At 37.1% G+C, this 25,064-nt stretch overlaps 1 protein-coding gene and 1 long non-coding RNA gene across 2 annotated transcripts in view; one reads left to right on the top strand and one right to left on the bottom strand.

Moving 5' to 3' along the window:
* LOC134674373 (methyl-CpG-binding domain protein 4-like) overlaps positions 1-24,345 on the bottom strand; it is a 38,266-nt gene extending 13,921 nt beyond the window's left edge. The window contains 1 exon segment of the mRNA XM_063532436.1: positions 24,232-24,345. The gene's annotated coding sequence lies outside the window, so the exon portion shown is untranslated.
* Positions 20,553-25,064, top strand: part of LOC134674413 (uncharacterized) — a 50,432-nt gene continuing 45,920 nt past the window's right edge. The window contains exon 1 of the long non-coding RNA XR_010099605.1: positions 20,553-20,584. This is a non-coding gene — a long non-coding RNA (uncharacterized LOC134674413). The remainder of the gene's footprint in view (positions 20,585-25,064) is intronic.

Genomic DNA, 25,064 nt, shown 5'->3' with positions numbered 1-25,064 from the left:
TTTCTCCAAACATGCGAGGAAATAAGCTAAAATAATTATTATTTAAGCATCAAGCATCACTCAAATCAAACCTTCACATCCAAAATGTCAAAAACAATTTCCCTCTTTAATTAATTTTTAAAAGTTAAAGGCACAAACTTATTCTGCCATTCAGTACCATTCAATATTCGTTCATTCAATATAATTGCGCAATATAGTTTGTCAAACCAACTTTTCAGTCAGTAAGAACCAGGAAAACTACACCCATCCTTTTCTTTTGGGTGCTAGTACTAGTGTAAGACAAAGATAGTATGATTCTCTTTGTCTATGTTTGAAATGAGAAAGTCCTTTGACAAACTATGTAAGCTTTATGAACACGGATGAGATTAAAAAAAATATAAAAATAATCTTTGATTTTATTAAGCAGTATTCGCACGATCACACACGTGAAATGATAGCTGATCGGATCGTGTAGAAGCGGCTCGCGGCAATAATAATTGGCTGTTTGCGTTTTTTATTATTAAAAAGTAAAAAACAATACAGTAATAAGTTATTACTGTAGTGTTTTTTTACTTCCCGTCCGCTAGAACAGGACAGCGATAGTTTGATGTTTTTTTAGTTAGAGTTTGACATTAACGAAGAACTTCCCGTACTATTTTTGCTACAGTAAGGTGAACATTTCCGAGCATATTGGAGAAAACGTGATTTTTGACCAAAGTTAAGCAACGTCGGGAGTGGTCAGTACTTGGATGGGTGATGGGGTTTTTTTTTGCTTTTTTTTTGTTTTTTTTTTGCTTTATGGTACGGAACCCTTCGTGCGCGAGTCCGACTCGCACTTGCCCGGTTTTTTAATTCCTGGTGATGATTTTTCTCTCAGTGTGAACTAGGATTCCTGTGTTTCAGGCGTGAAAAGTTACTTCTACGCACATCATAGCTGACACTATTCGCCAGTACGTAGAATGTGTCAATACCTCTGATTCCTTGGATCGGCCAATCAATGTTAACATATTTCCACTTAAGTCACAGACGGTTCAACAAATAATGTTGTTTCAACTAGACACAAGTGGCAGACTATTTGCTCAGCTAGCAAGGTTTGTTAAGTAGCTTGTTATTAGCAAAGAGAATAGATAGTATAGAGGGCTATCGCCGAAGTAAATTTTGTAGTCACGGTACATTTACTGCCATTTATCGACACACGATTAAAACTTAAAATAAAATTGAAAATGTATAAATTAATCAAAATATGTTTACGGATAAATTATTTTTAATTTTTATTGTTCCATACTGACCCATGTTCTTTCACTGACATGTGTGTTAAAATTGTTAAATATCAAACGGTGTCGTCAACGCCATCTAGCCAAGAATAGGCCAAAGGTGTGTGCGCCATCTATTCGAGAATGACTTTTTCTTGATTTCCGAGGCACGTTTTTTTCTTAGACTTTCGTTATCTCATACGGAGTTATATATATATATATATATATATATATATATATATATATATATATATATATATATATATCTCTGTAGTGTAGTTTCTTTCTGATATATGAGACGACTCATTTTTTCTAAGTGGCCAGTCCAGGAATTTTGATTATGCCCTAATTATAAGCTCAAGTTCATAATGTAAATAAGATTTTTATCATAAATTTAATTTTTGATACACAATAGTTATCTTTAAACGTCGAGATCATTCTAATAAGTGTAAACCGAATAAGGGTGCATTGTTCTATTAACAGAGTTACTTCGGTCTCCGTCATCACTATCATCATTACTTGTATTTGCTATCTAAATAAAGTACTGAAGTGACAATGCTTTCAGCTCAATCAGACATCGGGAACTAGTACGAATCTCGCTTGCAAATGCTTAAAAAACTTTATTTCGGAACGTTCAAAATTCCATAAAATATTGTTAGTACCATTGATACAAGTAGGTACTTGTTAATTAAAAATTAAAATCCAATCAATACATAATAAAAATTATAAATAATTGAAAATATCGACTTAAATGCTTTCACAAATAAAATCTAAATAGCTAGGGATATCAAGATATCATAATATTGCCACTGGGAAAAGGTATGAACTGGCACAGAAATCAAAATCCTTGACGATACTGAGAGTAGGTAACTACCTAGTGTCCTAGTGTGTATTCAATGTCAATTAGGTTATCATAGCAATTGTGAATATGGCGAAGTCACGTTTTGTTATTAATGTGTGGGAGTCAATTATATGTGTACTGTTAATTTTTGGCCAAAATTTGTTTATGGCGGTACACGTTTGTATTTAAATATACCTATCTTCGTTAAGGCATTTAACATGGTAAAATGTCCCACTGCAGGCTCATAAAGTATTAAATAATCCCATTCCCAACAACCCCCGTTTAACTAAACGGAATACCTAAGCAAATTTTTATTACATTACTTCACCTAAATTATAGATGCATCAACTGTTTACTGGCCATTACGGGGTCAAAGGAATTCTGGCCAAGATGGGACACTCTGACAACACCGATTGTCGTATGTACAACATCTAATGTGTGAATGTGACGCCCTTGCCAGACAAAGAATAAAGGACTTTGGAGCAGGCTATCTGTAACCAAAGGAATTCAAAACGCTAACCTATGAGCTCCATCATCCGGCACATGGAGATGGTCGAAAAAGCTGTTGAGTAATAGTTGACGGATCTTTCCTAGGGGGTAATTGCACAAAAGATCGCTATGGGCTATGGGTCGAAGTGTATCCGCAAGGGCCCCAGAAATCCATAAGATAAATACACCAACTTATCAACGTCTCTAAAGAAAACTCCGCACACTTAATCATTCATCAAATCTCCGGCTCCGTCACTTTTTGTAGACGCTAGCTGTACGCTTTATTGTCATTATTGGGCATAAAAAGTCGTGGCGAGTAATGGCTACATCATTAACTTGTCCAAATTAGTAGGTATTAGCGAATACTAACGGCTTACACATTAGGTAAAGTTTGTTGGTACTTTGAGAATTGATATTTGATACTTGGAATGATATTCATAAACGCCTGACAATTTGCCAAATCTTAAATGCAGTTGTTCACCGTTCAACCTCTTTGTCTGTGAATCCTGACCGATTTTTTTGTCCTTTTTGTAGTTTTTTGCGAGAACGATATTTTCTGCTCTATTGTATACAGCACAACCGAGTACCTATTGAAGCCACGATTTTTACCATACACACATACACATATACGTATATGTTAACCCGTGATGCCCGTGCATACGTATTGGCTAAGTAATGCATTGAAATTGCAATTCGACACGTTAATGCTCGAAACACACTTCGCTGTGGTATGTGTGCAAATAAAGTGGCTATCAACTCATTACAGAATAGAATAGAATAGAATAAGTACCTTTAATTCAGGATAAGTACACAATTATACAATACATACACAGAAACAAAATTTTATAGAGGTTTTCTCGAGGTTTTTAACAAAAACAGTTTAGGTACAGGTTTTTGAAGGGTTGGGATTACTTCTGGAGTTGCAGGCGTCCGTAGGCTACGGTGATTGTCTACAATGTCTACTATGGTGGTCACTGCCGTGGTAATTATGAAAATATATATAACCGTCCTTAGCCTGCGTCACTTATTATGCTTACATGGAAAGAGATGCCAAGCGAAAACCATAACGTTTGACTAGTTTTAGCTCCTGATTTACTTACCTACGTGGTAGCTACAAAGAAATACTGATATCAAAACGATTCACCTAATAATAAATGCGAGTATGGCGCAATTATGAATTACTGCCGTTTTTACTCAGGTAGGATCACGAGGCAAACCCACGTGTTAATCGTTGCCAATGGTGACTGTGGGGCCGATTCGTACTCATTAATTTTATGTTTATCACATTTTGATATCATTCGCCAGCGCATCTTGCTCTTACGCTACCTCTGTCTATCTAGAGTTAGACCAAGAAAGGTCTGCAGCGACTTTGATAGCCCGCGCAGTGCAAGTGTTATTTTAAACGACAAACTTCTATAAAATTATGACGTATAAATAACTTGTACTGTGTGTGGGCTAACAAAATCGCTGCAGACTTTTTTTGGTCTAACTCTATCTACTCTGTGAGAACATTACCATCGTCTCCAAAATACTAGAAATAGTTGGAAGCCATGGGGGTTCAATCGATAGGTGACGAGGCGCCATTACATTAAATAGAATCGTCGTTAGCGCCTAACATAAAAAAGCGGCCAAGTGCGAGTCGGACTCGCCCATGAAGGGTTCCGTAACAGCAATTAACACAATAAAATTGCGGTTTACGGTTTATGACGTATTAAAAAAAAACTACTTACTAAATCTTGTTCAAACCAATTTTCGGTGGAAGTTTGCATGGTAATCTACATCATATATATTTTTTAGTTTTATCATACTTATTTTAGAAGTTACAGGGGGGGGGGGCACACATTTTACAACTTTGGAAGTGTCTCTCGCGCAAACTATTCAGTTTAGAAGAAAATGATATTAGAATTTTTGAGTTTCAGGTCTATGTATGGGGAACCCTAAAAATTTATTGTTTTTTTTCTATTTTTGTATGAAAATCTTAATGCGGTTCACAGAATACATCTACTTACCAAGTTTCAACAGTATAGTGCTTATAGTTTCGGAACAAAGTGGCTGTGACATACGGACGGACAGACAGACAGACATGACGAATCTATAAGGGTTCCGTTTTTTGCCATTTGGCTACGGAACCCTAAAAACCGGTCAAGTGCGAGTTCGTTCAGCTCGCGCACCGAGGGTTACGTGCGAACTTTCAATTATCTCATGCAACTACAGTACCGGCCAAAAATATATCACCAGTATGAAGAAGAAAGATTTTTGACCAGAATTATACTAAGTATAATCGTGTACAGCGCCATCTATCGGAAAATCGGCTAACTAATTCGCGCGACCTTTCGAATATACATTATGTATGTTGGTTTTTCAGGGATCTTTTTTAAATCTTGTGAACCGATTTCAAAAATATTTCTTTTCGCAATAACTTCCTGATAACCATATAATATATTTCGAATTATTTAACACTCCAAATGTATACATAGGACTTATGTATAGGACTCAGTTGTGTTGTTAGATAACGACTTCGTACCTATTATTAGATTGCCCATTACAAATGAGATAATTAACAAAGAACGAAAAAATACCGTTTTCGTTCCCACACAAAAAATACCGGTATCCGATCCTTGCGCTAAGTTTGCACCGACTTGCCAAGTTGCCAGTGACAATATACACGGTGTAACATGAGTAAACCGAATAATTTTAACAGCGTCTTCCTGATCATATTTAGAGACAAAAATTTCCTATAAACTTTTTAGATGTTCGCCTAGTTTCAGAGATATTATTAATTAAAAAAAAAAGTTTTTATTGTTACATAGTGTAAAAGGCCTTTTTGATGGTGATGTTGCTGCCATGGGACGTAGTCAAAATATCCTTATTGATAGATGTCAAAAAGTGACAAGTAACATTTTGCAAAAAGTAGGTTCTACGAAAAAAAGTGTAAAAATCAATTTTAAGTGACAAGTTTACCAATAATATTTATTTTTTATGTACAAATACATTCAAAAAATTGAAAAACCAAAACCAAAAAAAAAATTATTTTTGACGAAATTGAACTAAACTCATCTTACATTTTTTACTTCTTTTGACCTCAGAAATGCGTGGTTAAAATTATTCGGTTTCAACATGTTACACCTTGTATGGGAGAGCCATACTTGACGTAACACTTGGCGTGCAAACTTAACTTAAACGGATTCTCGTCTTATTTATGGCCAAATGTAAATTGTGATTACTTTATTGGTACTTCCTTACACATTTTATGCAAATGTTTCCATTTCCTTAGCAATTGCCGCGTTGAGCAAGGAATACACTAGTGAAGAGGGCACATTTTAATAAGATTTGCCTATAATGTTAACCCACAAATCTTATCTTGGGTCGGAAGAGGTTAAAACAAACAAATTCAATACGCTAACGTAATACACCATACAAGAAAAATTGGCAGTCTTTGAATCAATTGTATTAGAAATTTTAAAAAAATCATTTAAAAAAAAGCAACTCTCTTCTATATTTAAATTTCATTGGAGGTAATTGTACTCATATTAGTATTAGGATTGGGACGCTAGAAGACATTTTGGTATAGTCACACAGACAGGTGCTTACAATTTGATATAGTAGATACATTACACGGGTGCGGTCCAATAACTACGTCAGTTTCACATAACGTTACGAGTAATGTACGTGAAAGTGAGTTAGTGTAGTTCCATGTTCCGTGGTAACCCACCCGTATATTCCCGGCCTTAACCCATATATAACAATTATTGCCCATTACCTATTGGGTCGTTTGCATTGGAAAACTCATTAAAATGAGCAGGAGAGAGAGCCTGTAACTTCAAGGCAGACCCACAACTAGTTCTGTGAATATATGGGTTAAAAGGGTTTAAAGGCTCCTCTTCACGTTGGGCCAACGCCAACGCCAACGAGGGACGCATTTATGCGTTAGAGGGAGCAAGTGATATTGCTATCTCATTCTACCGTATGGCTGCGTCCCTCGTTGGCGTTGGCGTTGGCCCAACGTGAAGAGGAGCCTTAACACATTGCACTCACACACGGACCGTCCGCAATCGCATATCCCAGGCCTTACTGCACTCATACTATGTATAGGTACCTAGTTACCTTAGTCTAACGGCAAAGCAGTTGCTTTTAAATCAATGTCTCACACTTTATTGCTTTCACACTTCCGTACCCAGTGCGGTTACCCTGACACACGTAACCACAGACCACTTTGAATTAAACCTTAATCTCTTTAAAATAGAGTAGTTATTACAATGTAGGTATTTGCGATTCAATCCGCCACAAGAGATTTATGCAAAGTGTTAACTTCACTTAACACGGGTTCGATTGCATGTACTTGGTGGAAAGGTGGATTAAAAACAGGTGCTTTATTTGCCAATTATACTCTCCCGGTGCAGATTGGAATTAAAAGTTTTTTAAATGTGTATTTTGCTTTGGTGATAGCACCAAAAGTATAGACTTAAAGTACCTTCACTTACATACCTACTTGGAGAAGATGACCGATTTATGGAGTAGGAGAAATACTACGCCCAAGTTACCCAAGTAGCATGGAAGTGTCGGCAACATCAATATAGCAGCCAATTAAGAACTTAGAGTGATTTAAGGGACGTATAAGAGTGTCAGAAAAGATTTAAGCTGTATAAAAGGTACTTTACAGACATTATACAGCTCAAGCTGTATAAAATCATTATAAAGGATTCTGCGGAAGCATGGGGTGCTTTATCAGAATATAAAAAATCTACTATAAAACTAAAAGTGTTGTGAGAGATTACAAGCTAATTCTATCGTAAAAGCTATATACAGGCTGTATTGTAGTAACACTTGGCACTTTTAGCTGTACATAAGTATCTGTCAACTCCGTTTTAAAACATTAAGTGTTGTGAAACACTACAAGCTAATTTTATCGTAAAAGCTGTATACAGGCTGTATTGTAGTATCACTTGGCACTTGTAGCTGTACAAATGTATCTGTCAACCCCGTTTTAAAGCTATTTCTTATGGCGTAATCTTACTCTCCTATAAGAATAGTAGTTATATAACTTCTGTCTGTAAGGGTATTATAAAACCAAATGAATAAATGGCAGCTATAGTACAGCTTTTTTCTGTATTACTGATAGAGTCGCTTATAACAATCTTTTGGCGTAATTTTACACTCGTATAAGTATAGTAGTGTAATAATTTCTGAAAATAAGTGTATTATAACACTAAAGGAATATATGACAGTTACAGTACAGGTTTTTTATTTGTTATACGGATCTCTAAAGAGAATTATAACTTATGTACGGAGAACCGAAATACAGCCAAACGAATACAAATATTCTATTATAAAGCTGTTTTAATTACAAAAGCTGTAAAAGACACTCCATTTATTACACAGCACAGCTACTAAGATTATAATGCTCTCCAACTATCCTGTAGGCTGTTTAAAAATTGTCGCCATTTTACAATAAAAAAAAAACGTATTTGTAAATATAATTAAAGAAATACTTGCAAATATTTAGCAGACTAACGCCATGTTATGATTACCAGCTAAAATAAATTGTTTAGCCTTAGAATTAATATTTATAAATATTTTTGATACTCTAACCTTAAAAACAAACAGTAACTTTACCGATTTTTGATATTTTCCTTATGGTTTCTCTTTGTTATTTTGCAGGCGCGTAAATATTTTGCCAGAAAAGATACACAGGTTCACAATAAATAATAATCGGCACTTACCAATAATGTAATATTCCATTCAAGTCCTGTATAATATTTACTTTTACTTTTACCATCCACTATAACACTTTATTGTCGCCATTACTATATTACGAATTAACAAGATTAAGACATTTTAGTTTCTTAAATGATTATTATTCTCTTGTAATTCTTTCTTATAACTCATTTAAAACTTATATTCTTATATCGTACTTATAAGAGATTATCTGTAGTGTTAAGGTTTCCTGTTACACCGAAATATAGCTGTAATGCAGCTATTATGCAGCTTATGTATTGCTTATACAGCTACTCTACAGCTCTAATAACGCCAAAGGCTGTATAATTTGGGCCCTTTTTTTACTTATAAGGGCTGTATAAGCGCTTATACAGCCTTTGTACAGCCTAACTGTACAGCTTATAGTATACAAATAAACTTTAATACAGCTTATATACAGCTTGCAATGCTACTTGGGTATCCAGGTAACTGCTTATATTCAACGGAGAGATAAGTAGAAAATGTTACACTAAAAAGTACTTATATTTTTCCATGCATACTTAGTTTCCCCTCTTCATACCTCACTTTCCCGCTTCATACTTGTGCAGCGATATTAGCCACGACAGACTATAAAAGCACGACCACCATAGTACCTGGTAGGCATATCATTTCAGTCCAGTCTTGCTTGTAAGACAGTTTTACCAATTAAAACAATATCAATATATACAATATCTGAACGCGCACTCTAACGCTTTGACAATAGAGGCGTGTTCAGATATTTGTGAGCACCTTAGCAGCTCTGATATATCTGATGGCGACTGTACCTAACCACAATCTTCTCTCTGCCCTTATCCCACGTTATGTGGGGCACAACATGTTTTTCTCTTCCATTCTCTGTCTTTCGTCACCTCAGCACTCACTCCTTTCTTTCTCCTATCCTCTTTCCCACAATCCATCTATCGTTTTTGGGTCTACCATCCGCTCTTCTTCCATCGACATTCATCCCCTAACATTCTTTTCCCTATATATTCATCCCTCCTCATTACATGCCCATACCACGCTAACCTACTACTCCTCATTTTCTATGTATTTTTGTATTTTAATGTATTATAAGTAACCACAATATGTGGTCAAATTGATAACAGTGTGTGTTATTGTAAGTTAAGTTAAGTTAAGTAACCACAATACCACTTATTGTGGTTACTTGATGACATTAAAAAATGTCAAAATGTGTTACCAGCCCAGCTCATTGACACGGAAAACAAATGACACGCGTGCACAATGGGTCTAATCAGCCTCGAAACCAAAAGTGCTCGTGCCGCAGCGTATTAATATTCCACATGTATCATATACAGCCTCATTCCCGATACCTAGCACGTTGCTGATGAACTGATGATAAACCAGGAGAAAGTGATATATGGACGTACGAACCTATGAACTATGTTACTGTACCTCAGTGGTGCAGCCAAGGGCCACATAGTAGTTACCGAAGTTGACGCGGGCCGCGCTTTGTTAATATTTATGACTTTATCAGACATTGTCGTTTGCCAATATTACATAATACAAAATAGCCAAGGAGGCTCGCGGGCCGCAAGTGATAGGTTCGCGGGCCGCCTGTTGCCGACCGCTGCTTTACCTAGCACATACCTGCCTCTTGTGAGATACTGAAAACTTAGAGGCCATCGCTCTTGCAATATAGAGGCAGATTTTCGATGGTCAAGACCCAAAGGACTAAAGTATCTAAGCCGATGTTTGGCAGAGCGTAGACAGCGTAGTATTTTATGCGCCACTTCGGGCAAACTCGGCTCCGTTCGGCTCAGCATTGCTCCATTGCAGCATTTCTTTGCGTGCACGACCACAGATAATATAATGGCTTGAATTTTGGCAACCCTAAATAGCCGAAAGGGATGGTGCCATATATTAGAAAGGGACAGCATGATTGGACCCTGAACCGCTGTCAAACTTCGGTTTTGTAGGCAGTTTCCTTTCTGTACGATAATACTATTACTTATTCTGTGCTTTCAGTTTAATTTTAACCCTAACTGAAGTTCTGAAGCGATTCGAACAGTACGCGATAGGAATACGATAGTCCCATGCAATTATTCTCATATGTTGTTTGGCATGTGACTTCCGTTCAGTGTTTGCAAATGCATAGTTACGATCAAAACTATGCATACCATTGTAAACTCTATGCCATTGTATTAAGATGGAAAATGTATTCTTTGACTTTGGCCCTGCATTTAGCTGTGAATTCATAGAATCATATCCCCGGAATTTACTAGTATTTACTTACAACGTTACAAGTTCTCGTATATTGGGTAACATTACACGAAAAAAATAATTACCTAAGCCGACCTGATTGAATATTCGAAAAAATTACTGAACTTATGAAATAAGTTAAGAAATAAATTTAGATTTATATGATGTTAAGGTTACCATCAGAAAGCGTATTGAATGGTCAAAGAATAGTGTTAGTGAACTATTTACGGCCCCGACACTATCATGGATACTGACATTACTTTGACGGAATGACGTTTTTAGTAATAGTGTAGGGAGTGTCATGAAAGAATGACGGCAAGTAATGAAGTTTATTTTAATAATTACCGTCAGTATTGGAGTTATGTCAATGTAATGATACTAGAAATGACATTATACTGACAGTGAATTGGTTAGAATGATGGAATCAGAAATGACAGAAAGAATGATGGACGATAATGAAATTATTAAGGCTTGGCCACACACAGAGCGCGACGCAGCGCCGCGTCCGCGCCGCGTGATGCCGACGCGAAGCCTGGTCAAACAGGGCGCGCGCCGATCGCGCCGGCCTCACGCTCTTAACACGCCCTCAAGGCGCGCGTGAACGCGGCGCGGCCGCGCGGGAACGCGGCGCACCGCTCGCTGCCTAACGTCCGATCCTACTGATGTGACCTTGCGCGACGCGGCGGGCCGCCGCGTTCGCTCGGCGCAGCGCTGCGCACGCGCCGCGCGGACGCAAGGGGCCGCGCGGCGCGGGGCGTGATACCGGCGGGACGCAGTCTGTTTGACGTCGGTAATCTGTTAAGGCTTGGCCACACACAGAGCGCGACGCAGCGCCGCGTCCGCGCCGCGTGATGCCGACGCGAAGCCTGGTCAAAGAGGGCGCGCGCCGATCGCGCCGGCCTCACGCTCTCAACACCTCAAGGCGCGCGTGAACGCGGCGCGGCCGCGCGGGAACGCGGCGCACCGCTCGCTGCCTAACGTCCGATCCTACTGATGTGACCTTGCGCGACGCGGCGGGCCGCCGCGTTCGCTCGGCGCAGCGCTGCGCACGCGCCGCGCGGACACAAGGGGCCGCGCGGCGCGGGGCGCGACAGAAGCGGGGCGTGATAGCGGCGGGACGCAGTCTGTTTGACGTCGGTAACCTGTTAGCATGTGCCGCGGTCGCGCGGCGTGGACGCGGCGCGGACGCGGCGCTGCGTCGCGCTCTGTATGTGGCCAAGCCTTTAGCATGTGCCGCGGTCGCGCGGCATGGACGCGGCGCTGCGTCGCGCTCTGTATGTGGCCAAGCCTTTAAACATTTTTAATATTTTTGAAGAAATGTCAAAATAATGACATTATACTGATAGTGAGTGGAGCGCAATTAGAACTTAAGTACCTAAGTGTAGCTATCACATGGATACCTATAGCATAACATAACGCTATAAATAGTTTCTTTTTACATACACGTCAGAAAGATACTTTAACCAAAGCCCGATCATAAAAATGTACTTCCGTATTTTTGCATCACGAGGGTATTATACAATTATGTGACATACCTTGACAAAAATCATCGTAAGGTCATAATTAATGAACAACGTACATAATACATAGGTACCTACACAATAGAACATAATTATAAAAAAGCGGCCAAGTGCGTGTCGGACTCGCCCATGAAGGGTTCCGTAGCAGCAAGTAATATAATAAAATTGCGGTTTACGATTTATGACGTATTAAAAATACTACTTACTAGATCTCGTTCATATTTACCAATTTTCGGTGGAAGTTTGCATGGTAATGTACATCATATATTTTTTTTAGTTTTATCATTCTCTTATTTTAGAAGTTACAGGGGGGAGGGACACACATTTTACCACTTTGGAAGTGCGCAAACTATTCAGTTTAGAAAAAAATGATAATAAAAAGCCCAATATCATTTTTAAAGACCTATCCATAGATACCCTACACCTATGGGTTTGATGAAAATAATTTTTTGAGTTTCAGTTGCAAGTATGGGCCTATGGGGAACCCCCAAAATTATTGTTTTCTTTTTCCTATTTTTGTGTGAAAATCTTAATGCGGTTCACATAATACATCTACTTAGCAAGTTTCAACAATACGGACGGACAGACAGACAGACAGACATGACGAATCCATAAGGGTTCTGTTTTTTGCCATTTGGCTACGGAACCCTAAAATGGAAGCACTTTAATTCACAAACTGAATGGAGTCATCGTTATCTGACAATCAGCGTTATTTTGCAGCATTATACTCGTACCGGCGGGGAATTACATACAATTTTCTCAAATGTAGTTAGTTTCAGTTACCGTATGTCTGGTGACTTATTCTCGTTGGTGTATCAAAATTATAACTTATTCACATTGAAATGAAATAACACATTCGTTATATAAGCAAAAAATAATCGATAAGCAGTATTTAACTATAAGTAATACATTTAATAGTTATGTTTTCATTGAATTAATATTATATTGGCATTGAATACTTAGTTTCTGGAATAGCATTTGTAAAGAAAAAACTGCAATCCTGCAATTAGGTATACATCTGATGACGCAGAAACGCCAAAGAAACTTAAAAAAAAAACACAAACACTTCTAGTTTAGGCTCATGAGAAAAGTCTCGAGAAGTATAGATATAGTGTCTCACAAAAAAATTGCAACATATCACCTGAACTTATACCCATATATCATGATAGAAAAGGTCATTAACCCTCCTTCAAGATTTTAACCACATTGTATTGTCAGAAGGTGTCAATACATGATCAATACATCATGGTGTCATACTTACATCATTTTTTGCAGCATCTTAAGTCAGTTTTTATCATTTAGCAAAAGCACATAATGTACTTTAAGCATTTCTCTTAAGGGTTATTTTTGCTTGAAGAAAGGTTTTTATAAGTTAATGACCTTGTCCTATCGAATTATCGGACCGTTAAGAAGGTTCTTTTGAATTATTATAAGACTGAAAGGTTACAAATATACAAGAATACCGTTATTAACCTATTAGTTCTTTATCAACTTTCTAATAGTTCAAAGTAATACCTTTAACTGACTTATTAAATATTTTGGTTAAAAAAAAATTTGCCTATATACGTCCCACTGCTGGGCACAGGCCTCCTCTCAAGCGCGGGAGGGTTTGGGCGATAGTCCCCACGCTGGCCCAATGCCGGTTGGGGACGTAAAGTGATACACGATACACCTTTGAATTTCTTCGCGGATGTATGCAGGTTTCCTTACGATGTTTTCCTCCACCGAAAAGCTAGTGGTAAATATCAAAATAAGGTAAACGCATAGTGTAGCATGCATCTATTGTGCTTGTATTGCTGTTCCGTTTTTACGTTTTGGCTACGGAACCCTAAAATCGCCGTGCCATGAGGGTTTGCGAGGTCTATCTATAAGCTCATAAACCACTAATATTAATTAAGTGTCCGTTTAGGCATGTTTGACTGATTTGTAAAGTATTTTTATGCAACAGGTTTATGGTAATCATAATCACATCACGTAGTTAGCCTAGGTCGGCCGATCGTATGTTATTGCATTGATCAATCCGTCGTTCATCTTGTGACGTCACGGTCATACCGTTACCTGATTAGTGATTATGCTTAATTACATGCCTGCAATCGTACTTTGATTAATTTGCATTTTTTATAAATTTTATGATATCCTGGTTAAAATGTTAACTTAAAATACTTCTAAGACCGCCATAAGGGAAAGTCGAAGGAAACAGGAAGAGAGGGAAGCCGAGATACATGAATCGAGTGAAAATGCCTCATTTCACGTAGGCAAAATCTTTTTATCTTTAAATTTTATTTAATAGATGTACAAGTCAAAAAAAACTTTACCATGTGACTTAAAAATACAGAACTTTTTAATTAAATAATTCTAATTTTAAGGTTTTTTTGTTTGCAATGATTGTAAACATTCATTCCACGTGATGTTGGATGAAACTTTCCGATGTGAAATCTGTAAGTACTTCACTGTGAAGTACTTTAAAGGCTTGGTCAAACATACCGCGCGACGCAGCGCCGCGTCCGCGCCGCGCGACCGCGGCACATGCTAACAGGTTACCGACGTCAAACAGACTGCGTCCCGCCGCGTCGCGCTGGGTCACATCGGACGTTAGGCAGCGAGCGGTGCGCCGCGTTCCCGCGCGGCCGCGCCTCGTTCAGGCGCGCGATGAGGGCGTGTTGAGAGCGTGAGGCCGGCGCGATCAGCGCGCGCCCTGTTTGACCAGGCATCGCGTCGGCATCACGCGGCGCTGCGTCGCGCTCTGTGTTTGGCCAGGCCTTAAAGCTCGGCACCTCGGCAGTGCGTAGGTACGTGCATACATTACATATGAATATGTAAAACAGTCAGGAAGAAAGTAAATTCATCGAGGGCAAAATGATTAACGTCCTAACACTTCTTAGCTGATCATTTGTAGGCCTTATATCTTTGTAATAAGGTGCATAAATAGTCCGTTCATAGTTAATAGTGTCAACGATAGCGCGGCACCGCTCATATAAAGCTTACAACTTCTCAGCCACTACACTTGATGATCGTAAAGTTAGATAGCTATGAGGTAATTTGCGATATGTCCTGACATTAAATGTGCATATTCGTTAATAATCAATAACATGATGATATTTGCATTTCCTTGACATTATAAAATGTTTTATTATTTTATTTTATTGAACACGAAAAGATATCATCATCATCATCATAACTTATGAGCTTTGCTCTTGTCGGTGGAGTAATACGAAAAGATATACTTAGCCTAAATAATTATATTATCTATAACTGCAGAATCTATATATAACTATAGTTATTGTCTGGTCATAGTCATACAGGAAGGCTTCCGCAGAATCGTCTACTTGCTTCTTTATCGCTTGTAATGCTATTTTCCATAGAGTTGACTGGTGGGGAGACGCTAGTGTGGGGTGGCTCTTAGGCCCCCCCCACATCTGGCGTCCTTCGAGCGTCGGCGTCTACAATTCTATGGCCGCTGCTCGACGCAGCGTCGACGCAACGTCGACGCAGCGTCGACGCAACTGCGCAGCGACGTCATTTTCCATAGCGCTGACCAGACGCCGACAGACGCCGACGCTCGAAAGACGCTAGATGTGGGGGGGGCCTTTAGGGATAACTACCTCTATAACTATGTATAATATTTACTTGAACGTATATAACATGCACATACTTACACCTTAAGGTTAAAGTGATTTCCTTATTCCACCACTTATTTATATTGTGTAGTTTCTATTCACGACACTATTTATTGCTACATAATAAAGCCATTTAAAGTCTACAGAAATGATTTAGAGTGTGATTACTTTTGTTTCCACATGTTTCAATAGGCAATTCAGCCATGAATTGTATAAAAAGGACGAGGTTGTCATATAAAATCTAAAGTAGGTAAGGAGTGATATGTAAACAACGATTTTTAGTTATAAATACTTGATAACCATTAGCCAGCGTATAACATATAACAGTGTAATCTATTATTAAATGAATATATACATCAAAAAGTTATTAGTAAAATAAACGCTTATTAGATTGAATATTTAACTGTATAATTGAGCCAGAAGAAAACGATGTAATATAAAATATAAACAACAAACAGTTATATGCAGGCAGGTTAAAAAGTAAACAAGTTTCTAACAAAGAAATCATTTTATCACGATGATTCTATGAAACCCAAACTCAATAAGAGTATTGTTTTATTGCAATTTTCCTATGACTATGACCTATAGTCCGTTTTTTTTAGCATTAGAAAGAACTTCGCAGAAGTTCGATCATGGTTCTAAATCTGGCACTTTTAGCGGCAACAATTTGAAGTAAATTATATGTATTTACCATGCTACATTAGATAATTCAATAATTATTAACAATTAACGAGCCTGATAAAAACTGCACGCTTGCTTCTGCGGAGTTCTTTCTAATGCTAAAAAAAACGAACTATATATGACCAACGGTTTGTTAAATGGGGGCAAAATAACTTATAACTCCACTTTACACTACTTTTTCTTTTACATATTACGTATTACTTTATGGTAGTTAAATACTTATGTAAAAAAATCGTAACTTTAAAAATTGCTATCTGTGAATATGACCGTGACGTGACCTGACCACAGACAAAATTATACTAGGTACACCTCCTGACCTATCGTCTACATGTATCACAATCGAGCTTACAGACGAGAATATCTTTCCTAATAAAACCGGCTAAGTCCGAGTGAGACTCACGCACGAAGGGTTCCATACCATTACGCAAAAAACGGAAAAAAACACGTTAGTTGTATGGGAGCCCCACTTAAATATTTACTCGTATTATATTGTTTTTAGTATTTGTTGTTATAGTGGGAACAGAAATACATCATCTGTGAAAATTTCAACTGCCTAGCTATCACGGTTCATGACTTTCATGAGATACAGTCTGTTGACAGACAGACGGACAGACAGACAGACAGAAAGAGGTTCCGTTTTTACCCTTTGGGTAGGGAACCCTAAAAAAGTAGCATTAGCCAGATAATTTAAAAATCCGTTTGACTGGTTCGCGGCTGGCGACAGCTAACGAGATTATTATTTAAAACCTGCGAGAATTTATGAATTAATTGTGTGTGTATTGTGTATTTACGTAATTTTCACTGATTTCATTTTTAATAGGCATGTAACTAGATGGAATTGACTAGAGACTTACAATTAGTACCTACTTAGTTGACAACGTTTCGAAGATGGGATTCTCTTTTCTCTTCGTAATCTCGAAGAAAGACTCAAAGTCTGTGTAATTTTTCCAGTGATTTATCCACTACTATTGTTGATACCTCTACTAAAGCCGTAAACTGTCATCCTCCTTGACCAATTTTAATAATCGTCATTCAAAAAAATCTCGGATTAGTAATATTGTATCACTTCTATTTCCATGCAATCCGTTTTCAATTTTATCATTATGTTCTAACATAACACTATGTCTATTTCAAAATCCGAATCGGGCCTCTTGTGAATATCTTGAAGTTCGAATACGGCATCATTACATGACATAATCTTACTTCCAATGACAGTCATTGCATTGCTAAAAGGACTTTGACTCAGGTCAACTTCCACTGTCTGTTTAATACCTGCCGATATCAAGGCTACAAACTCGGCATAAAAGAATAATATTATACGGCTTTTTATTCTATAAAGGGTAACGACCGAACGCACGTTTTTTATCACGTGCTAAATTTTCAACCGTCTTAACAATATTGATTCTAGTCTCGTTACTGATCCTCGTCGGTTTAGTAGTTTGACGATATTCGAAAGAACGTGGGACTTTTCTGGATGAGTCTAGTTTAGAACTGGGATCTGGGATAAGTGGTTACACAGTAGGGAAAAAAAGCGGCCTAGTGTGAGTCGGACTCGCCCATGACAAGTAACATAAAGACATAAGACAACAGCAAGTAACATAATAAAATAGCGGTTTACGATTTATGACGTATTAAAAAAAAATACTTACCAGATCTCGCTCAAACCAATTTTCGGTGGAAGTTTGCATGGTAATGTACATCATTAATTTTTTTTTTATTTATCATTCTCTTATTTTAGAAGTTACAGAGGGGGGACACACATTTTACCACTTTGGAAGTGTCTCACGCGCAAACTATTCAGTTTAGAAAAAAATGATATTAGAAACCTCAATATCATTTTTAAAGACCTATCCATAGATACCCCACACGTATGGGTTTGATGAAAAAAACATTTTTGAGTTTCAGTTCTAAGTATGGGGGACCCCCAAAATTTATCGTTTTTTTTTCTATTTTTGTGTAAAAATCTTAATGCGGTTTACAGAATATTACTTACCAAGTTTCAACAGTATAGTTCTTATAGTTTCGGAAAAAAGTGGCTGTGACATACGGACGGACAGACAGACAGACATGACGAATCTATAAGGGTTCCGTTTTTTGCCATTTGGCTACGGAACCCTAAAAATATCTTACACGCTCTTATGGCTCTAGAAAAAAGATCGTGTCAGATAAGTCCTTGATAATTATTTCAATATTATTTTATTTATCTTGTACAGTCACCTGCAATAATATGTTACGCTTCGAAGGCCGCAAAAATATGTGACACGGTCTTATGACACTACAAATAAGATCGTGTCAGATATTTTTGCGGCCTTTGTTGCATAACATATTATTGCAGGTGACTGTACTGTAGGTATTTATAACAGGTAGGTACTCCGATGTTTCTCACATATCATTACTGATTACTGACACGTGTGAACGACAATATGGACACGAGACCCACATTCCTATTGAATAGGTATGCGGCCCGATTCGAACTTTAATATACGTCAAATATTAGGTCCAGATACGATATGGATTAGATATGACAGTGTCAAAAGTGACGTTTCTTTAAACAAAAACGTGACTTCTGACAGTGACATAACTAATCCATATCGTATCTAATCCTAGGCTAACATTTGACGTACCTTAAATTTCGGAATCGGGCCGATGATCATTTAATTATCAAGTAAGACATCTCTACTCCGTCTGCCTGCCACCAGGCTGTATCTCATGATAGCTAGACAGATGAAATTTTTACAGATGATGTATTTCTGTTGCCGCTATAACAACAAATACTAAAAACAGAATATAATAAATGGGGCTCTCATACAAAAACGTGATTTTTTTGCCGTTTTATTGCGTACCGGTACGGAATCCTTCGTGCGCGAGTCCGACTCGCACTTGGCCGGTTTTTAACGATTGCAGAGCCATCTGCGTTAAGTTTTGCGCGTTAATCCTAATTGATAAATGTTTTAACGATATCAGTTCACGTTCGAGACGACTTTGTATTTCTATACCATAATTAAGGGAAATATCATGAGCCAAATCATTGCAAAAGTCGAATAAAGACTCGGTATCAAAGTTGGATGGTTATAATTCCAGTTGTTAAAACCCAATACTCCTTAGGGAATAATAAAGGATATTTGTCTGACACCCTGTTTGTCTGCTTAAAATAACAACTTTTTTATCAAATGTTAGGTACATAGACCTAAGGACTCCTCTGACTGTCAAAAGGATGCTGTTATAGTTCGTCTTTTTTAGCATTAGGAAAAGACTACGCGATCTTGACGTGTCTTATAATTGAAAAACGCTTTTTTTAAATCAGTAACTATTACTTATGAAAGCAAAAGAATTACATTCTTCGTATATGATTCATAAGTTCATAACATAATTGTTACATGTTAGCCGTGATCTATTTTTCAAAAGTGTTTTTCAATAAAAAGACACGTCAAGTTTTACCTTTTTACAAACTTTTATTTCGTTTCACCTGACCGTTGTCTGTCTGTCTGTGTGTAATCAAATCTTGCAAGTTAAATTTGATCCACTTCCCGGTTTACGATTGAGCTGAAATTTTGCATAGGTACATACGTAAGTCGGGTGACAATGCAATATTATGGTGTCATCGAGCTGATCTGAATGATCTGATGATGGGGACCGGAGGTGGCCATAGGAACTATGTGATAAAACAACGAAACCTAATTATGTTTGGGGTTTTTAGAATTGTCTCGATGAGCATTAGTTGCCTGTGGAAAGAAAAATACAGTCAGCGATAAAAGCTTGTACCAAAAATAAATTTTTACCAAAAACTTATTTCTAATGCTAAGAAAACGAACCACAGTGAATACAAAATATACGGACCACAATGTAACAAGAAAAGTGTTGTAAACAAATAGCAATTCGCACATCGATAATAGCCTGCGGTAACACAAGGAAGACTAATTATCGACAAGGCACTAAGTAACACGGATTAAGCATTTCAAGTGAACTGCATTGCGTAATGTTTGTTGTCAGTTCTAATTATTATAAGTAGTTCGTTATTTTAGCATTAGATATAATTTTAACAATCTTGATGTGTCTTTTAATTGATAAACACATTTTAAAAATAAGTTACGGCAAATATGTAACATTATGAATCTAATACGATCATTTATATTCTTCTGCTTTCATAAGTAATAGTTTTTGATTTTTGAAAAGCGTTTCTCAATTAAAAGACATGTCAAGATCGCTTACTTTCTTGCAAGTTCTTTCTAATGCTAAAAAAAACGAACAATAGTTACAATTTAATGTTATGAATGTGAAGTAAGCGAAAGAGGTATGTCGGATCGTAGCAAGTGGAAATCCGTGGTCTCTGCCTACCCCTCCGGGAAATAGGCGTGATTATATGTATGTATGTATGTATGTATGTATGTATGTATGTACAATTTAATTTATAATTTGGTTTATAATAATCATAATATTTTAATAACGTAACGGTTATTTATTAAGAAGAATAAGTGCATTCCCCTTGCCAGGGACGTTTTATGATTATACTGAGCAACTTTTACTATGGGACCAACCCCGAAATCGCGAAATAAAAATTACTTTCCCATAGAAAATGGACCAGTCAAAATGTATGAAACTGCCAATTTTTTTTTACGATATGGGGGTTGGTCCCATAGCAAAAGTGGCTCAGTATATAATCCCAAAACCTCCCTGGCAACGGGAATGCACTTATTTTTTGGCCACACTGTAGAGAGCCCTTAATCGACTGATAGTAGAAAACGATCCGTATGAAAAAGGTTCATTAAATTTATTTTAAAAGAAATTCCACCACGCTTTTCAATATCAAATGCGTCGACTCACCGTAACTGGCCTGGTCAAGTCTAACATTACCTCCAACTTAAGCCAATGGAAGAAGGTTGAGAATCGTGTAGGTATTATTGAAACACACCGGTGTGAAAACGGTTCCCATAGGAAGTCATGCGTCCGCGTTTCTCTACATGGGTGTGACTCGACCACTATTCCACCAAGAATACAGTCGTAACAGGCGTTGGGAATATCATTCAATTGTTAACCTTATTCTCGTGTAATACGTTCCAAATTCAAACTGGTTTTCCAATGGCTGACCGATGTTAAGGATGTAATGTGGACTGTGGCAGCTTGCTTCCTTGGCGCTGGCTAGTCAAGTTTTTTTATTGTTAGGGGCTGTCCATAAATTACGTCATCTATTTTTGCGGATTTTTGACCCCCCTCCCTCCCCTAAAATCATCCAAAAATCATGCTTCGAATGACCCCGTTTCCTCCTACGTCATGCTACCATCATCCGATGTCTAGAGAGAGGGGAATCTAAAAGCCACAACGATAAACGATGTACAGCTTGGCAAAAAAGAGTAGAAATTAAAAAGTAGCAACATTGTAGTGTCGTCCCGTTCTCTTATATATATTGGTTTGAAAGGGACGACACTACAGTGTTGCCACTTTTTAATATCTACTCTTTTTTGCCAAGCTGTAAAATGACATAAATATTTGGCCGATAACAACTTCATCCCGGGCGAAAATCCGGTTGGCAACTTTTTTATGGTACCTACACCTATCTATCTATAAAAAAAACCCTTAGTGAGCCTTATTATTGACATTCCATGCATTTTTACACAAGGATCGAGAATAAAAATCATTAATTATAGTGATTAACATAATCACGCAAAAAACCGTATCGATTATTTCTTAATACGTGATGTAGTCACGTTACTTGTGTTGCAACAAGAACAATAGATGGCGGTCATTCTAGTTTGTAGTTAGCCAGTACGCATATGATGGTCGTTCTTGTCTACATGATAGCGATAAAACGGTATCCGTCACTTTCATTCGTACTCTATTAAAAAGTGACGGATATTTTGTCACATGGATAAAGCCATCCATAATATTATGCAGGCCTATTTAGGCCTGCAGGTTAGCTTACGAAACTTAAGTTCTGTACTTTTAGCCTGGTATAGTCAGCCAAGAAAGTGTTTTACCACTTTTCGACTATCATCTGATTGATAGAGTCGAAAAGTGGTAGACCACTTTCTTGGCTGACCGTATGAATCCTCTACGGCAAGTATCGTGTCGCCACTTTGCAATATGCGCCTACATTTTTGCGATAGCATCGTTTTTCCGTGAGTAAATGCTAATAAACAAAGCATAGGAGTTACCTGAATATGTAATCATATTTTTTTAAATGATTGAATCAAGTATAGAATTGCCAAAACATGGATTAAAACAACTGCTCTCCGTCTACACATATTCAGATTAAAATCTTAGAATAAGATCCCAAATAGTATAAAAAATGCTTACCCAATCTAGGATTTATATTAAAACATTTACAACTAAAATCTTTTTAATCCAAAAGGCCTATTTTACGCCTATAATCCTTAGGTAAATTCTTGGATGAATAGCTTGACTATTTATTATTTAATTGTATTATTTTCTAGATGTCAAGACCCTCTTTGGGTCACTGAGCCATATTAGGTAGGCAGGTATTTTTAGTAACTTAATTTGACATTCATCTAGTATACTAAACTAACTTTTATATGGGATTGTAACACTCTCAATGTACAGTTAATACAGATAAATTAATATAAGTAAATATATATTTACTCAAAACTTAAGTCTAATAAAATTTACACACCAGTGCCCTATTTATCAAAAGCTTGTAACTTGTAATACTCGTGGAAGTTCCTTTCTAACAAAAGCTGTCAAAAAGGGATTTCCACTTGTATTACAAGTTACAAGCTTTTGATAAACAGGGCACAGCTTTCACAATAAATAAATAAATAATATGTCACATTACAAATCAACCTAGTAATCAATGTAATTCTGATTGTTATATATTAGAATTAAGCTTCTTAGGATAGGTCATACCTGCCAAAAGTTACTAACTCCTCTGACGAAGAGACACAAAGATGCCTCAGGAGACAGAAGAGCTGGTAGCTTCCTCGCTCAAAATACCAGCCTGTAACCAGCAAGGAAATGCTGCCAGGATTTACATTTACAGTACAAACAGTAACACTCCTGAAACTGTACACTGGTGGACCTTATCACAAAAGGCATAAGGTCCATCTATGTGCAGTTAACAGTGTGGATGGGTGGTGATACCATGCAGTTAAAGTTTATTTTTTGATTTTAAACTTAATAATTATAATGTTATATGTTAATGTTGTATGTTATTTATTTACATGAATAAAACCAGTTTCAAAGTTCAGTCTCCTTTTGTTTTTCCGTAGTTTATTTACAAACTGTATCTACTTTCTTCCTAGTGTCTATAAATCCCCCATTCATAAAACTTAACTTTACGGACCTAATTTAGTAAAATTTTGTTTTATCCCTTTCTTACAAATACCACCAAATACATAAGTCAAAATAACAGACAAAGACAAACAATAAGCCTATTAGTTGATTGAAATTTGTAGTGCGTTTATGAATAAGTATAAGGGGGTAACAATATTACAATTTAAGTAGTGTTTCACATGGACAAAGCGAAGTACCTATTATGAATAAAACAATAAGTAATAATTACGTAAAATAACAACATGAATAAAACAATAAGTAATAGTTACGTAGTTAAGGTAAGTAGTGAATAATTTTCTTTTAAATTTGACGATGCGTGTTGCGGATGACATATGTGAAAGTATACATTTTATTTTGACGAAACCTGAGGTGGATGAGCTATCTGTATAGTGACGAAGCCTGCGCTGTGGATCTGAAGGTACTTAAAACAATAAGTACTACTGAATACCTACTGAATCAAAATAATGGAAACCGCATTGACTAGAATATGAGCGACGTATGTCATAACACTATCTGATAACATATTCACGTGTTTTAATAAGAAAACATTGCTATTCAAATTAGGTTACGAGATAAAGCTGTTATAAAACTTTGAGAAACTAGAGGTCACTTACCGGTTAAGGGTAACGCTGCAGACGCTGCAGTATCTCCTTCAGTTTATAACGTGTATGATGTAAAAAAATACACAAATAGACACGATAAAAATATTAAAGAGCTTTTGTGCAGACTTTGTTATTGTTTTTGTTCGGATTTCAGCACATTTTCTTGACAGATCTATGACATTGACGTTTACATTGAGGAACGTTCCTAAATAGTAAATCTAGTACTGGCCCGCCGATCGCCGACAAGGCCTGTTCACTTCCTAAGAAAGTTATGTCCCCAAATAATTGCGCATGTGTGCGCCTGAAGCTTCTATGTATGCGTTGGCCTCCGGGAAAAAGTTGCGAGTAATAAAAATAAAAACATTTTTCTACAGCAACATTGCTCCCAACTCTGATTTAAATTATCACGAATTTTATACATAATTAATCATAAAACGGGACTTAAAACTTAATTACACGCGATTAAGTTTTATAATGAATATTTGCTTCCAACTGTCTTTATCAATATTCATAAAATATATGGAGGGTAGGTACGTCTACCCACCATAATAAAAAAATATATTTGTCAATGACTCTGTCCAACTGCTGTGGTTCAAGTTCATAACGAATTTTATTTATTAAATCTTTAAATAATAAATACAACGTAGCGGTGTTGGAAATTATATTCTCAACTATGGCAACACCGAATGTCATTCTGTCCTGATGTCCTCTTTCCTTGATGGCTATCTCTATGGCCGCTGTGTTTGCTATCCTCGTATTTTAAATTATATTCTAATTAATAGTTAATTAGTTATCGTGTGTCGTGTAACCCGCCTGACAAATATGAACGTATGGTATTCTGAGAA

Source organism: Cydia fagiglandana, chromosome 20 (assembly GCF_963556715.1).
Source record: "Cydia fagiglandana chromosome 20, ilCydFagi1.1, whole genome shotgun sequence".
NCBI lineage: Eukaryota > Metazoa > Arthropoda > Insecta > Lepidoptera > Tortricidae > Cydia > Cydia fagiglandana.
The sequence above is the reverse complement of the archived record's forward strand: the minus strand, read 5'-3'. Positions and strand labels throughout refer to the sequence as shown.